The sequence below is a fragment of the Microplitis mediator genome, chromosome 10, assembly GCF_029852145.1.
Source record: "Microplitis mediator isolate UGA2020A chromosome 10, iyMicMedi2.1, whole genome shotgun sequence".
Lineage (NCBI taxonomy): Eukaryota > Metazoa > Arthropoda > Insecta > Hymenoptera > Braconidae > Microplitis > Microplitis mediator.
Window position 1 is genome coordinate 12,037,388 of NC_079978.1, and position 17,320 is coordinate 12,054,707.

Below are 17,320 nucleotides of genomic sequence, written 5' to 3' on the forward strand. Positions count from 1 at the left end.
CCTTCAGTTTTTTCCACATTCTCTTTGGTTCTTGCTTATGTTTGACGATTTGTTCTTCATAATAATTCTGTTTAGCTATCCGTAATTCTGCAACCGTTTCATTACGCAGTTTCCTGTATTCACACCACTTACTCTCACATTTTTCTCTCTTGGCTTTTATATACATTGCATCCTTTTGACGTATTTTTTTTTGAATTTGTTTATTAAACCAAGGTTTACTCTGCCATTTCAAGGGTATCCTTTTTATAATAACTGGAGCAATAGTATCGATACTTTCTACCATCATTTGCATCAATGCTTCAACTTTTCTGTCAAGATTAAACTCATAGTGAATTTGCTCTTTCTCTTGCCATTTTTTATACTTATTTTCTAGTAACTCCTTGAAAGTTTCGTTATCAAAATTACTATAATCTCTACTTTGCATGATACCAAAGTTGTTATTTTGCTCTGCAATTTTTATCCTATTAGGTAGATTAATTTTAACTATTGAGTGGTCTGTGATTTTTGGCTTATCCAAAACTTCTGTCGTAATACTCATATCTGAGAAAACTAAATCAATTGTTGTATTTGAAAACTTAGTGCATCTCGTATAAGATCTAACCCATTGCTTTAGTCCGATTCCTTTCATGTCTTTCAACAACTTCCTTGAATACTGATTATCTTTCATCACATTTATATTAAAATCTCCGACCATAATTACTTGACCTTTCTCTGTTAAGTTTTTAGCTTCTTCTACTAATCTACTAACAAATTGTCCATGGCTTTGGTTGGGTGAATGATAAATATTACTAACAATTATTCCCTCATACTTGCCTTTTAATTCTGCACTGCATATCCACATATTCTTTTCATTCTGATTACTTACAACATTTTTTATTTCTTTATAAGCAATATCTTTCCTCAGATATGTTGTCACTCCTCCTGTTCTCCTATTCCCAGAAGTCATTCTTATATTATTGTAGTTCTCTATACTCAGTTCGATATCTTCCATATCTTCTGTAACGTGTGTTTCGGTGATGCAAATTATCTCAGGTCTCATAGCATTTATTATTATTTCTAATTCATTTTTATTTTTACTAAATCCTTGAATATTTGTTAATAATATAAATTCATCACTACACAAATTCATTTCCGTATTTCGTCGTTGCTATTCGCTATAGTATTTAGTGTTCTTCTGTTGTTTATCTTTTACCCTTAAATAGTAACTGCATGTCTCATCTGTTGCTGTATGACGTACATCTATCCCCTTAATCTTAAACTCTTCGACCATTTTAGTGCAATTAATGCATTTTTGCGTATCACTTTGACATTCCATTTCCGCATGGTTTCCTGCACACTTTCTGCAAATTACCATTTCTTTTTTGCAATCTTTAGCAAAGTGATGGTAACCCCAACATTTAAAACATCTAACGACACTAATACAATCAAACACCCGGCAATTACTCCATCCTAATTTGATTCGCCTCTTCTCTAAAATAGTTTTGTGCAACTTTGGATCTGTTTCAATAATCAAAATACCCGTCAGATTTTTCCCTCTTGCAATCTTTTTTATTTCTATTTTATTGTCTCTATTAATCACAATTTCATTTTGTCTAGTCATCAGCTCCACGATTTCTTCTTCTTTCATTACTAATACATCCTCTTCCACGTCGATTACTTTAATTTTCGGAAGTTTCTTCTCTGGAACTCTAATGTTATAGCTTTGTCCGATTTTTGTTTTTAATTCATAAGCAATTTTGCTCGTCTCATCTTTATTTTTACAGCCTAAGACCACTTTTCCTCTTTGTGCATTACTTATTCTGTCGATTTCTGCACCGAATTTCACCACGTCAATACTCTTTTTTACTTGAGACATAGTTTCCATATTATCTTGGTTACTTTTTGGCTCGATTATTATGGTATCTAATCTAGATTTTCGTGCTTTCATTGCGTACGAATCTTCTTTTTTCTTGTTTTCGAGTGTTTCTCTACCGTTTGTTAGCTTATTATATATTGTTTCGGTGTTCGTAATTTCGTTTTTCAGATTTTGTATTTCTTTTCTAACTGTATTTACAATCATAGATTCTATATTTGTTTTCAATTCCTTTAGTTCATTAAATATCATTTCCTTAATTTCGAATATCAGATTATCTTGACTTATTGTCAGGTCACTGATTTTATTCATTATACCGTCCAGTCTTGCAGTAACATCTCCACTCTCATATTCTATTCCATCTTCAAGACATCTTCTTTTCCTATTACCAGCATCAGCGGCTTCCATTTCTTGTGAGTTTTCTCCCAATTCGACTAGATTGGCTGGACATATGATTATTTCGTTCTTTTCATTTACTATTTTGTGTTTCTTTTTTAGACAACACAAGTGAAATGAGTTATTACAACCAATACAGTAATGAGGTTTTTTCAAGTTCTTTTGTTTACAATGGTAACATTGGTATTCTCCAGGATTCATTTTATAAACAATATATAGTTCACTCAATAATGCTGCTATCACAACAGTAACACTTGCTATAGGGCTCGCACCATTACATTGTCTATAGTACAATTGTATGTCAACACCGTGTGAAAGCACCCTATTCTTAAAAGAAACTAACCTCAATTTTCTCGTTCTATCTTTTTACTCTTAATTAATCCTTTCTATTATTGCAACAGTTAACATTTATATATCAATCATTACAACAAATTTTCCTGAACACAACGATCACAACAACTTCAGTAAATATAATACGCAAACATGAACTTCCCACCGTCAAAGACGGAGCAGCAAAAAACACGTCTACACAATATAATAATAATAATAATAATAATAATAATAATAATAATAATAATCATAATAATAATAATAATAATAATAATAATAATAATAATAATAATAATAATAATAATAATAATAATAATAATAATAATAATAATAATAATAATAATAATAATAATAATAATAATAATAATAATAATAATAATAATAATAATAATAATAATAATAATAATAATAATAATAATAATAATAATAATAATAATAATAATAATCATAATCATAATAATAATAATAATAATAATCATAATCATAATAATAATAATAATAATCATAATAATAATAATAATAATAATCATAATAATAATAATAATAATAATAATAATAATCATAATCATAATAATAATAATAATCATAATAATAATAATAATAATAATAATCATAATCATAATAATAATAATAATAATAATAATAATAATAATCATAATCATAGAAACATGTGAGAAATTCAAAAGTCAGTTTGCGCGATAGACGCTCACCCTATCGTCGCCTGCCAGTACTACCGGTAAAGTCGCCACAGTAGTACAGTAATATATAAGCGGGGAATTCAAAAGTCAGTTCGCGCAAGGGAAGGTATGTAAGCGAGCAGCAGCGACGGTTGAAAAAAGATGTAGGAAAGGAGCCGCGATCCACAACAAGACATCGATGTTGCTGCGGAGGAGCGAGCAGCAGCGACGGGTGGAGAAAATGTGTGTGTGTGTGTGTGTGTGTGTGTGTGTGTGTGTGTGTGTGTGTGTGTGTGTGTGTGTGTGTGTGTGTGTGTGTGTGTGTGTGTGTGTGTGTGTGTGTGTGTGTATGTGGAGAGATCATAATAAAAAAATTATCAACGCGGGAATTTCAAACTTTTCCTTCATGCATGCGTGAACCTGTAAGTGTCAACACCAAGACAAGACAAACACGTTAAGTGACATGGATTTCTCACGACAAAGAGTACAGATGATGATGGGGATAACATGCAATAGAAATGTATTATGGAACAGGATACAGATGATGATGAAAAACTAAATATTAAACTACTACTATTGCAATTATTATTACTATATTTCTTTAACATTAAAAAAAAAAGTTTATGATAAATGCTTCAGATTTGGTATCAAATAAAACAGATATTATTATTGAATGCATAGTAAATTTTATTAAATAAAAAAAAAATTTTTTAAAAATAAAAAAAAATATGATATCTTAGGTATAAAAATATATATTGTAAACTTAATTTATATTTATATAATTTAAAAAGTTATAATTAAAGTCAATCAACTTCTTCTATAGAAATATTGAATAATTAATAATAATATCGAGATCCGTTATTCTGTTAGTGTAGAAGATACATTTTTTTTTTCTTAAAAACAAAAAATATGATAATTATAATACATAAGATAGAATTTATTAATATATAACTTATAAACCATAGTTTTTAAGAATTAAAAAAAAAAAATTGAATTCAAAGATAAAATAAATTATAAAAAAAATAGTAAATAGAAAATAATATTAATTATGTAAATAATTTAATTACTAAAAAAAAAAATTATAGATCTGAGTCAGACTCATCTGAAACTTCCATTTTTAACATATCTTCTTTTCCAATATCTATTTCTTCAATATCCATTTTTAAATTTTCAACTTCAACATCAATTTTTTTATTTTTATTTTGAGGTTTCTCCAACAGCAAATCATTGACTTTATTTTCCAAATTATGAATAACGTGACGTTGTTCCATGTTCTCCATTAATTTCCTACTATGTTCTCGATTAAGTTTATCGATGCGTGCATTTTTCACATGTAACTCCTCAACTTTGTCTTCTAAATCCATATTTTCTTCATTAAGCTTATAAATCTCCCTTTGTAATTCTTCGATTTTCGAATTAGGATCCTGACATGTGGGTACTTCATTTGCATCCTCCTCAAATAGAGGTTCGAGCTCTACTCCTTCATCATCATCGAGATCAACACCATGTCTCATACGACGAATCAATCGTATTTGTTCATTTCTAATTAGTTGCTGCCGAGCTGCTTCGTTTTGATCATTAATATAATTTGGATCCTCATTTAGATCGTCTAAGATTATTGTATCATTGTCGTCATCATTACGTTCATTGTCGTCGAAATTTCTCCAGTGTCCAAAATTGAGGTAATTGTCACTAAAATAATAACGGTCAGAGGTGGGGAACTGATCTCCTGGAATCATGAACCACCAAAAAAGTCGGTGGTTCAAAATCTGTAGCATAGTCGTCACTCCTCCGATAGTAATAATTGGACCATTAAAGTTGATATCCTCATCAACATATGTAGACAGTTGGTCTGAAATGCTGTCTACTAGCTCTTGGAATTTGTAACGGATATTCCACGTTCTTGGTATTATAAAACTATAAGAAAATATGTTACCCATCCGAAAAGAAAAAAAATAAATCATTTTTGTAAAAAAAAAAAAAACATTTATCTTAATAATTTAAAATTCAAAAAATTATTTAGATGTTCAAATAAAAAAAAAAAAAAACCTCACTCTCTCAATGTAATTGTTTTAATATAAAAGGGAAAAAATGCAGTAATGTTGCTTTTTTTTCTTCTTCCAAAAATTAAAAGACATGTGTTGTTGATACTGTTGTCTTTAGTCCTTGAAACTATTGCTGACTATTGCTGAGTTATTGAAATAATCACAAAGTCTTTATAATTTTATTTGAAATTCCTATGATAAAAAAAAAAAAAAAACCTATTCAATATTTTATACAATTAAAAAATTATAATCATAATAATAAGGTTTACAGCAAACTAAAAAATGTCACGACATATAGACACTGCAACTTTTTATGATTTTAATAATTAGTGACAATCCAAAATATTTAATAATAATAATAATAAATTCAATATATATAGTGGTAACATAGAAAAAGTATTATAAGAAAAAATAAAATATCACGAAAAAAGTTTCGGTGTTTATGTGTATGATGACACCCATGGACATAGTGAACCCATAAATATGTAATAAACAATAGTTTTTATATTTAGGTCGCTGATAATTAATTGATCTTATTTTTTAATAATTATTCTTCGAATTTATTCGATCACTGAAACAATAGAATAATTTAAACTATTGTTCAAAACATTATCACCACACCCATCGACGCTACAATTGTTTTTATATTTTTTTTTTTTTATCAAATAATATAAATACAGTGTAAACTCTATATAACGTCACTTAAGGGACCGTGCATTTTTCGACGTTATAGAGAGTGGTCGTTAAATGGAAAGAAAGAAAAAATTGCATTATTTTAACGTTCTGACATGTACGAGTGTATTATACAAATAATATTATACAAATAACAACAATACAATACAAATAACAACGCTTATTGCGTATAGTCGGTTATTTTAGTCTGATATTTTTTGTTGCACCAATATTCTAATTGTAATTTATTATAAATTTTACTCATATCATGAGATACTGTCACATCAACTTCATTAAATAAAAAATATTTTTCCAACAATTTTGCTGCATTAAGTGCTTCGTGGAGGCTCAGGGTCGTCTTTCTCATCTTCATCTTCATCCGCCTGCTGTTCCTCAGTATTTTTCACAGAATTTAAAATTTCTTCATCTGTCAATGAAACTGTTGTAACCAGACTGTCGTCAACTTCTATGTAGGTTTGTAAATTTCACATCACTAATTTTTTCACCAGCTTCTATAGCACGTATTAATGAAACTTTTTCGTCAACACACAAAGATTTTCTTTTACTCGCCATTCTTGTAGTTTGAGGGTTTGTAGGCAACTGAGAGATTATGATAACGTGTAACTAACGAAAGCCGAGTAGTTGAGGTAAACATGTGTAACTTCATTCACACAACAAACATACGACTGCATTTCTTAGAATTTTCGGTATGTCAGTAAAAGAAAACATACACAACTACATTTCCATTGATTTCGGCAACTTAGTCAGTACTTCCTAGTAATTAGTAATGCCTTATTGTGGTCGTTAATTAGAGTAAGCGTGATGCTATATGGAGTGTATTATTGTATAGACAACAATGTAAACCAACCAAAGTCGAGAAATTTTGACGTTATACGGAGTTTGACGTTAAATGGAGTGTCGATATATAGAGTTTACACTGTACATGCATACGAACACACACGCACGTTCACTTATTTATTAATTTATAAAAATATATATCCATAGATGTTTAATTATTAATAAGAATTAAAATACTTACAATGTTAACTGAAAATATATGACGAGTCCAGCGTCTCTCAGCACTTGTCTAGACTTTTTTGGATTCAAGTTTCTTGAGAGATTTTTATCGTTTCAAGTGAACAATTTTTTTTTGTTGTGGTAAAAATCAATCAATCAAAACACTTGTTATATAAAAGATGGAACCTGATTGGTCCGCTTTTGAATGGCGCGCTTGTAGACTTCAGCACGTGCACTTTTGTTGAAAAATGTTAATAAATAGTTATTGATATAAATTATATTAAAATATTATTTTAGACACATCTCTTGACGATTTTAAATATTATTCTTAAGCAATCATTTTATTCATATCACATAAAATTAATTTAGAAAAATAATGTGCGGGAAATAACTACCATCTTGCGGGATAAACTAGATATACAGATCGATGCATCCTGTTATGTGACTGATTCAAATTTAGCACTTTAGCACCATCTATATTATTTTGTTGTTATTAATCATTTATTTATTTATGTTGTCATGGCGTTTAATTTATTTATTGTTTATTATTTGTCATAGAGACGAAATTAATTAATTCAGTTTTTTATTAAAAGAAGAAGATGACATATTTTTGTAATTCTTACTCTTAGAAAAATAAATAATTTCAAATCAAACGAAAGTGTAACATTTATCAGATTATTGGCCCAGACGGCTGTAAATAAGAGTAAAAAGTTTAAAAAAAAAATATGTCTTTGTCGTCAAGTACAATCAAGCCTCTTACAAAGGGAAATTATGATACGTGGGCTATGCAAATTGAAGCTGTAATGGTAAAAAATAGTACATGGGTGTATGTAAATGGTAAAAAACCAAAACCCGAATTGGTTGAAGGAGATGATACGTCAGCTCAAAGTATTGAAAAGTGGGAAGAAGAAGATGCTAAAGCCAAGTCAGATTTAATAATTGCTATTGATCCAAGTTTATTACGAATGGTAAAAGGTTTAAATACTTCAAAACAAATTTGGGACAAGTTGAAGTCAGAATATGCGTCTACGGGACCGGTAAAACGAGCAAGTTTACTCAAACGTGTGACATCTTACAAGATATCAGCAAACGGTGATTTTCATACTCAACTGATGGAATTTTATGACATAATATCAAAGTTGTCAGCTATGGGAGTCGAAATGCATGATGATTTACAGTCAACATTACTTCTCAATGCATTACCCTCAAGTTTTAAAATGTTTAGATGTGCTATGGAGTCTCAAAATGAATTGCCCAAATCAGACATACTTAGAGAAAAGGTTATTGAAAAGTATGATGCTCAAAATCAACGTGACATGGATAATTCAGAAGTTATGTTGGTCAAGCAAAATTTTAAAAATTTTAAACTGTTTCAAAGTAATGGGACTCAAGGTAGTAAAAACCAAGGCAATGAATATCAGAGAGGTGGATATTAAGGAGGACAACGCAGAAACGATGGTAATTTAAACAAGCCATTCAAGTATAATTGTTTCATCTGCAATAAAATCGGGCACAAAGCAGCTGATTGTCCAGACAAAGTAAGTGATGATAAGCAAGAATATTCATCAAAAGTTGAAGCTCAAGTCGAAGATGTGTTTCAAGTAACGGAAAAGGCTCTTCATACGAAGCAGGTATCAAGTGATAATCTGTAACGGGGTAAATTGAATTTACCGCGTTCAAATAAATTCAAAATAAAATCTATTGTTCACACCGTCGATACAGTTGCAATACCACCCAGGGTTATCCGGGTAGGTTGCGACTAGTCGACCGGGGAGTGAAAATTGGAGGCTCGTCCGTCAGTCCCCAATTAGCGTTAAGTAGGAGTGACTGATAACCGAAGACACCCGAAGTCATGCGGGGAGGCAGATCTCATAAACGGAAGCCGGAACGAAAAGCGGCACTTGTCACGAGAGCGACCGGACCGTCAAGACGTAGAAAAGTGAGTGCACAACTGGATAGACACCATCAATAGACGCCACCAACGGACACTGTAAATTAATTCATCAGGTAATTATTTAATTGCGACTTGGGTTTTCGATTGTGGAACCAAGCGATAATTATTTCCAAATTGTATATAAAATACCAGGCAGGTAGCCGGTATTTCTTTGCAAAAATATTTACTGTGTCTGAATAACAGGTAAAGGAGAGAGCGAGTATTTTGAGGACTGAGAAAAGAGAAAACAGAATGAGACGGAAAACCTAGGACGAGACAAAGAACAAAACCAGAACTAGACGAGATATGCGGACCAGGACGACACCAGTACAGATATAACGACGAGAAAGGAAAATTTAATTGTTGTAAAGGTATTTATATAAATTTATTCCAGGCCGGAAGCCGGAAAAATTTATTAAGTATTTAGTCGTATATCTGGTATCGTCGCGTCGTAATTAATTCGGGAAATTAACATTTATAAATTGGCTAGAATTAAAATAGACAATTTAATCAATTAAATAACTCCAGGAAGGTTGCCGGAGTCTTTGTACAGTAAAATATTTCCAGGCAGTTCGCCGGAAATGTTCTAGAAATTTCCAGGTAGATCATATAACCCACGCACCGGAAATTATTGAGTCTAGTTAACAATCAAGTCGATAGAATTAAATCAATAAATTAATTAATAAGATAATTAAAATTAATTAAAATTAAAATAAAGAAAGTTAATATCTCAGTAATAAACATAAAGTCCGTAGTCAAGGTCACCGGTAGTGACAAGTCAAAATTTTAATTTAAGGAAATTTAATTTAAATAAAATAGTTAACTAATTAAATAAATAAACAAATTAAGTGAGGAAGAAAAATGAACTAAACGAAAAAAAGAAAAAGTAAGAAGTAAATGCGGAAATAAAATAATTGAAAACTTAGAAGAATGAGATACTGATAAGCGTTTGGGAAAAGTGACGGAATCGCACGAGTTATTGAACAAAGTAAAATTAAAACGCGTAAAGGAATTAAAGAGTAATTAAAAATAAATAATTTATTAATTGAATTAATCTCTTTAAATAAAATATTTAATTAATTAATTTATTTATTTAAAATTTGTGGCGGGAAAATTAGTCGATGGTAGGACGCCATTTATTTTAAAATCAGTGTGAGAGTAAAATAGTCCAGGGGACTCGGAGTGAATGTGTGTGTGTAAAATGGATCAGGATGATCATGATTTTAAAAACTAGAAAATAAGGTCTCGCGAAAGTTAAGCGATTTTAATTTAGTTGCCAAAGGTAGTTGGCTAATAAGGTCTAAAAGAGTGTGTGTGATATGCCAAAGGTAACGGCTATATTTTAATTATTGTGGGTTATAAAATGGATTAGATTTAAGTGAAATATTGCGGGTCATAAATAAAATAAAAAGGTCTAAATAAAAAGGTTATAAACATAAGGTTTATAAATAAAATAAGGTTTATGAAAAAATAAGGTTTGTGATAAAATAAGGTTTATAAAAAGTTATAAGGTTTATATTAGTTATAAGGTATATAGTTATAAGGTTATAAGGTTTATAATAAAAAGTTTATAAGGTACAAGGTTATAAGATGATAGTTTAAAAGGTTTAAATAAATAAAAGGGATAAAAGTGAAAAATTAAAGTTATATTGATTTATTTATAAATTATCCTTCCTCTTCCTTCTCTTACAATTGAACAAAATTACACCGACCCTGATGATCTAAGATCCGGCTCTGGGAGGCCGTTATTACTTCCAGTGGCGCCCTTTGTAAGGACGACCAGAGTAGCAGCATAGCCCTGTTATAAATCGATGGTATTTAGATAGTGGCTGCACATCTCATATGTGTAATAATGAAGCAGCATTCATCAATATGACGTCAACCAATGGAAATGTTTTGTTAGCTAGCGATGCACAAACTGAAATTGAAGCGAAAGGAACTGCTCGTGTTTTTACTACAGGTGGAAAATCAAACAGGTCGGTAAAACTTAATGATACATTGTTGGTAAAAGAATTAAGAACTAATTTGCTATCTGTTGCGAGAATTACGGATCACGGAAATACTGTCAGTTTTTCAAAAACTAGCGCAACTATTTTTGGAAAAGATGGTGGAATAAAACTGTTAGCACAAAGAGTTGGAAATTTATATTATGTTTGTGGCAGTGAAGAGCAAGCGAATGCGGCAATAAATAATAATTCAGCAAGCTTGAAGTTATGGCATCATCGTCTATGACATTTAAATAAAGAAGATCTGTTAGAAATTTCAAGAAAAGGATTAGCTAGTGGTATGAAGATAAATGAAGAAAAGAAATCGAAGCGTGTGACATATGTTTAAAAGGAAAAATGGCTGTATTACCATTTCCTAAGAAGTCTGAACGATGTACAACGAAATTAGAACTAATACATACTGATGTTTGGGGGCCGTCAAGAGTAGAATCATTAGGACACGCTCGATATTTCGTTACATTTATCGATGATAGTACACGATGGTGTGATGTTAGATTTTTACGTAATAAAAGTGATGTTCTTCAAACCTTTAAGGAATAAAAAGCACGTGTTGAAACTCAGACTAATTGTAAAATCAAATATTCGATGTCCGATAATGGAACAGAATATTGTAATAAAGAGTTTGATGAATTCCTGAAGAAAAATGGTATTTCCAGACGTCTAACTGTTCCCTATACACCACAGCAAAATGGAGTAGCAGAGCGGAAAAACAGGACATTAATTGAAATGGCGCGATGTCATTTAATCCAATCTGGATTAAGTCATGGATTTTGGGCTGAGGCAGTAGCGACTTCTAATTATTTGAGAAACAGATGTCCAACATCCAGTTTGGATAATCATTCTCCATTTGAAGTTTGGAATAAAGTAATACCTGATTTAAGTAATTTAAAGGTTTTTGGTGCCAAATCATTTGTTTTGGAAAAACAACTAGGAAAATCAAAGTTTGATCCACGTTCGAGAGAAGGTGTCTTAGTCGGTTATTCAGAAGAATCAAAAGGTTATAGAGTATGGATTACAGTTGAAAAAGAGGTTGTAGTTGCTAGAGATGTACAAATTCTTGAAAATGAATTAAATGAAATAGAAGAAGATAAAATTTTGGATGAAAATGAAGAAAATATTTAATGTGTTCATATTCCAATTAAAAATGAAATTGAAAATGAAGAAATAGAAAATGATCGCATTAATGAAGAAATTTGTACACCAAATTGTATTTCATGTCGGAAACCAGGAAGACCACGAATAGAGAGAATATGTAGAAAAGGAAGACCAAGAAAAATTTACAACACTGGACAAGCAGCAAATATAAACGAAGACCAAGATGGTCTATAGGACGAAGACCAAGATGGTCTATAGGACGATGGAATATGATGATGATGATGAAGATATTGAAATGCAAGAAGAACCAAGTGATAATGAAATATTTGTTGATGCAGCAGGAAATGAAGAAGAAATAATTGAAGAAGCGAATCTAGTAAATATAACCTTGAAAGAAGCGATGACTGGAGATGAAGCAATTTGGTGGATGAAAGCAATTACTGAAGAAATTCGTGGTTTAATTAAAAATAATACGTAGGAAATAGTTGATCGTCCAAAAGATAGAGCTGTTGTTACTTGTAAAATTGTGCTTAGAAACAAATTTAAGCCAAACGGAACACTTGAAAGAAGAAAAGCTCGAGTTGTTTTTCGAGGGTTTACACAACGACAAGGAATAGATTTTACTGATACTTTTGCACCCGTAGCTAGGTTGGATTCTGTCAGGCTTTTGATAGCATTAGCTGTACGTGAAGGTTTACCAGTTTATCAAATAGATGTTGTATCAGCTTATTTAAATGGACTTTTGGAAGAAGAAATATTTATGAAACTACCAGAGTATATTAAAGAAGCATTAAGAGAAATTATTAAAAAGGATGATAAAAACAGTAATATAGGAAAAATTGCTTACGAGATGCTCCAAAAATTATCACAAAGTAACAATGTTTGTCAATTGAAAAAGGCGTTATATGGTTTACGGCAAGCTGGTCGTCACTGGAATAAAATATTGAATGAAGAATTGGAAAGTCTTGGATTAACTTCAGCAGCTAGTGATACATGTTTTTACTATAACATGAGTGAGAATCAATACCCACTTTTGGTTGTATACGTTGATGATATTTCATATATATCGAGGAATAAGAAAAAAATTGAAAGAATTAAAGCTGGACTTGCAAAAAGATTTGAAATAAAAGATCTTGGTTTGGCACGACATTGCTTGGGAATTGAAATCAATCAAATTGATGGAAATATTGAATTAAGTCAACAAAAATATGTAAAAGATCTTTTAAAAAGGTTTTATATGGAAGAATGTAATCAAGTAAAAACTCCAAGTGATTCGCAAGCTAAATTACCAGAGGAAAATCAATATCGAAGAAAAGATGAAGAAAAACCATTTCGACAATTAATTCGATCACTGATGTACTTAGCAATTGCCACTCGTCCAGATATTACATTTACCGATAACAGACTGTCACAATTTAATGAGAAATACCAAGAAGTTCATTGGCCAGCAGCAGAGCGTGTGCTACGCTATCTACAAAGTACACAAAATTATGGACTAGTATATAAAAAGAATCAGTCTGGAATCCAAGGATTTTCTGATGCTGATCATGCAAATGATGAAAATGATAGAATTTCATATACAGGATATGTGTTTATACTGAGTGGAGCCGCAATATCATGGCGTTCAAAGAAACAATAGTCGGTGACAATATCATCAACAGAATCAGAGTACGTGGCTTTATCAGAAACATCTCGTGAAGCACTATATCTACGAAATTTGATGTTAGAATTGAAATTAAATGACTTGTCGATGATGAATCTTGGCACTGACAACCGTGGAGCAAAGTACATTGCTGAAAATGCTACTTGTCACTTACGTACTAAACATATTGCTACAAGATACCATTTTGTTCGTCAATTGGTGAAAAATAATGAAATAAAATTGAGACATGTTCCATCTAAAAAAATGCCTGCTGACATTCTTACGAAACCACTTCCAGGACCTTCACATTATCGTCTTGTTGATGCAATGGGACTAAAAATTTGTCTAAGTGCAAAATTTGAGGAGGGCGTGTTAAGTGACTAATTCAAATTTAGCACTTTAGCACGATCTATATTATTTTGTTGTTATTAATCATTTATTTATTTATGTTGTCATGACGTATAATTTATTTATTGTTTATTATTCGTCATAGAGACGAAATTAATTAATTCAGTTTTTTATTAAAAGAAGAAGATGACATATTTTTGTAATTCTTACTCTTAGAAAAATAAATAATTTCAAATCACACGATAGTGTAACATTTATCACATCCATACTGTTGTCAATTCTGTATACAGTGAATCAATAATGACGGTCAAATAGCCACCACCTAGTGGGATAAACCAGCTATTGAGATTGATGTTAATTCTATACATCTCTATGTTTTCAAATCATAATGAAAAAAATTAGTTAATAATAAAAAAATGATATACTTACCTGATAACTATATATTTTTCAAATCAATGAAACAGTCGCACACTTTTGAATAAAATCTTTTTTTTTTAATTCAAATAATTTTTAACTTATAAAAATCACTTATTAAAATTTAAAATTAATTAACTATTCAATACCTTAAAATATTATATATAATTATTTTCCAAGTACTTTTATACTATTCTATAATAATTAAATTTAAATTAGTCGAGTTTGAAAGAAAGAAAAAGTCAGAAATAAAAATTATTTAAGTTGAAAAAAAAGTCAGAAATAAATTTTTTTTTTAATTTAATTCAATTATTTAAAAACCAATTTTTCAGTAATTTTACATTTTCTAAAGCACATAGATATTTATCATTTAATTTACAATGATAATTACAGAAATTACAATCGAAAATACAATCGAAAATCCGAAGCGATAGCTCGTGGTTTTCCGTGTCAAGTTGGTCTTTGGGGTAGTGTGTCTTTTTAGAGACACATACTTGTCGTCTTTCAAAATCATTGTCGGCGTCTTCGGAAGAACGGCGTCTCTCCTGATGTAGCTGTGCTGGAAAAGACAGACGGTGAGATAGCCGTCTGTTATTTAACAGTGATCTTCGTGTTCGCCGGAGATGAGAGGCATAATCACGCAGATGTTGTTGTGAAAAATGGCTATGATTAGGGTGCATATCGCTCCAGAGAGCATGCATCCTAGCCATATAGCCTCTCCGCTCCGGTTCACTGTTATTATAGCACATCAGGAGATCGGCTCGTAATTCCTCCGTCCACCTAAATGCGGTCCGTTGTTCGCCAAGGTCGTCATCGTTCGGAATCTCGGTGCTCCGCCCAGCTAGTGGGTAGCCCTCATCCGAGAAGGGCCGGTTGTGGGGAGCACTTCTGTGTTCAGGATTGTCTTGAACTCAGTATACTTCACATTGGGGAGTTAACCCAATGCGAAGGTTGTTGTGCGCTTAGTAGGTCAGTAGATGGAGGGCTGACCTATCTAGCCCACGGTGCGCCACGGATTATTATTATTATTATTATTATTATTATTATTATTATTATTATTATTATTATTATTATTATTATTATTATTATTATTATTATTATTATTATTATTATTATTATTATTATTATTATTATTATTATTATTATTATTATTATTATTATTATTATTATATACATGTATATTTTTTTTTTTTTTTTTTTTTTACACTAAATTTGTACCAAAACTATACGCACTATCCTATGATTCCTCTATGTCTCTCGAGGGAGAATGGAGATGATACTCCTAGTGAAACCATACAATAATACGTCAACTATCTTAATTCTAGATATGACTAAATCTTATTTCCTAACTAGCCGGCTGCACTAGCACTCGGTAGGGTTTGTTGCTCCTCTGGATGTTGGTTGAGATCCCTTTGATGGTCTCGCTGGATGGAGTTAGGATGGTGACGACTCGTTGATGGAACTCGCCTTCTCTCGTTAGCAAGTTTAACAGTGCTGGTTGGTGCGTGAAGTACCGGATTCCCCTCAGGTCAATAATTTCCATACTTTCATTTGCGTCAAGGATCTCAACAATGGTGTAGTATGAAAAATGTGCGCCAGTCACCACTAGTTTGTTTATTTTGGTGCGAAGCGTTCTATAAAAGCTGCCGGGACGTTTGTGAGGCTTCACCACGCTCAGAGTCGAGAGCTGTATATTTTCGTGGGCTGGTATTGAGAGCTGATCAAGTCGTGTTTCATATATGGTGAGGTGTTCTAAGTTGGTTGCCATCAACACAAAGTTACTTACGAGATAATTCCTGCTGGTACCCAGTGATACCTCGAGGTTTTTCAACTCCGGGTTTCTAGTGATAAGATTTGAATCGTGGTACCATCCATCATCCTGGTAATTTCCCCAGCGGAAGTTTAACGCCTTGATTTTTGTGCTCCCGATTGAGTTGATGAAGGGAAGCATATTTATATTCTCCAAATATCGCTGTCTCGATCGGTCACAATCTTGGATGGTCAAGATGTTGAGCGTTGAGTTGTTCGTGAAGAATTTTGTCAGGTGTTCGTGGTTCAGCATGTAGCAGCCTTTCAATTTAAGTTCTTGAATATCACCTCCGGATTCTTTTAGTGATGACCCGGTGAAGAAGTTGTTGTCAGTAATGTGCAATGTTGTCAGCTCGGGCAATTCTTTAAGAAGTGTGCTCAACTCTGTTTCCAGCGGCCCCTGTGATCTTCCAATACCAAGAACTTTCAGTCTACTTAATCTCTGCAGTTCCTGTATCAAGCCACTGGAGATAATAGCCCCAGATATATCCAACGACGTTAGGCTGTCAGGAATCCGGTGTTTGATGAAACTGGCCATCACTCCCGGTGATGCTAGGTGATTTTCTGGCACATTGATTTTGAACTCGCGGAGGTTGAGACGTCGAGTTTCGAAAACCCCGGACAGAAATTCGTCTGTGCTTCTGGCCCCGGTGCTTTTAAGTATTCTGCTGATGTTGGATGCTGTTATCTCGAGTGTCCTCAGTATCTCTTGTATTACTTGGCACATACCCGGTGAACACACGGACAGAGCGCAAATGTCTGTTAATTCTAAATACTGGAAAATTTCAAGCCAACTATCGGGGTCCAGGCACCTGTGTAGAGGGACGGAATTTGAAGTATCGCTGGCCGGTGGAAGTTTAGCTCCCAGTTTTTTGAATGGAACAATCCTTAGGTTGTTCCTACCGATGGTAAATTTGTTGTCCCTGGATTGTGTCTGCAAGTTCAGCGCCGTTAGGACCGAGTATAGCTTGATGCGCGCTGTTGACATATTGTTTCTCCCTGGGAAGATAGCTAACTTCCTCACCTCCGTTGATTTAAGCTGGAGGACTTCCATCAGCTTTTTGTTTGTTGTGGTCCTCGGGAT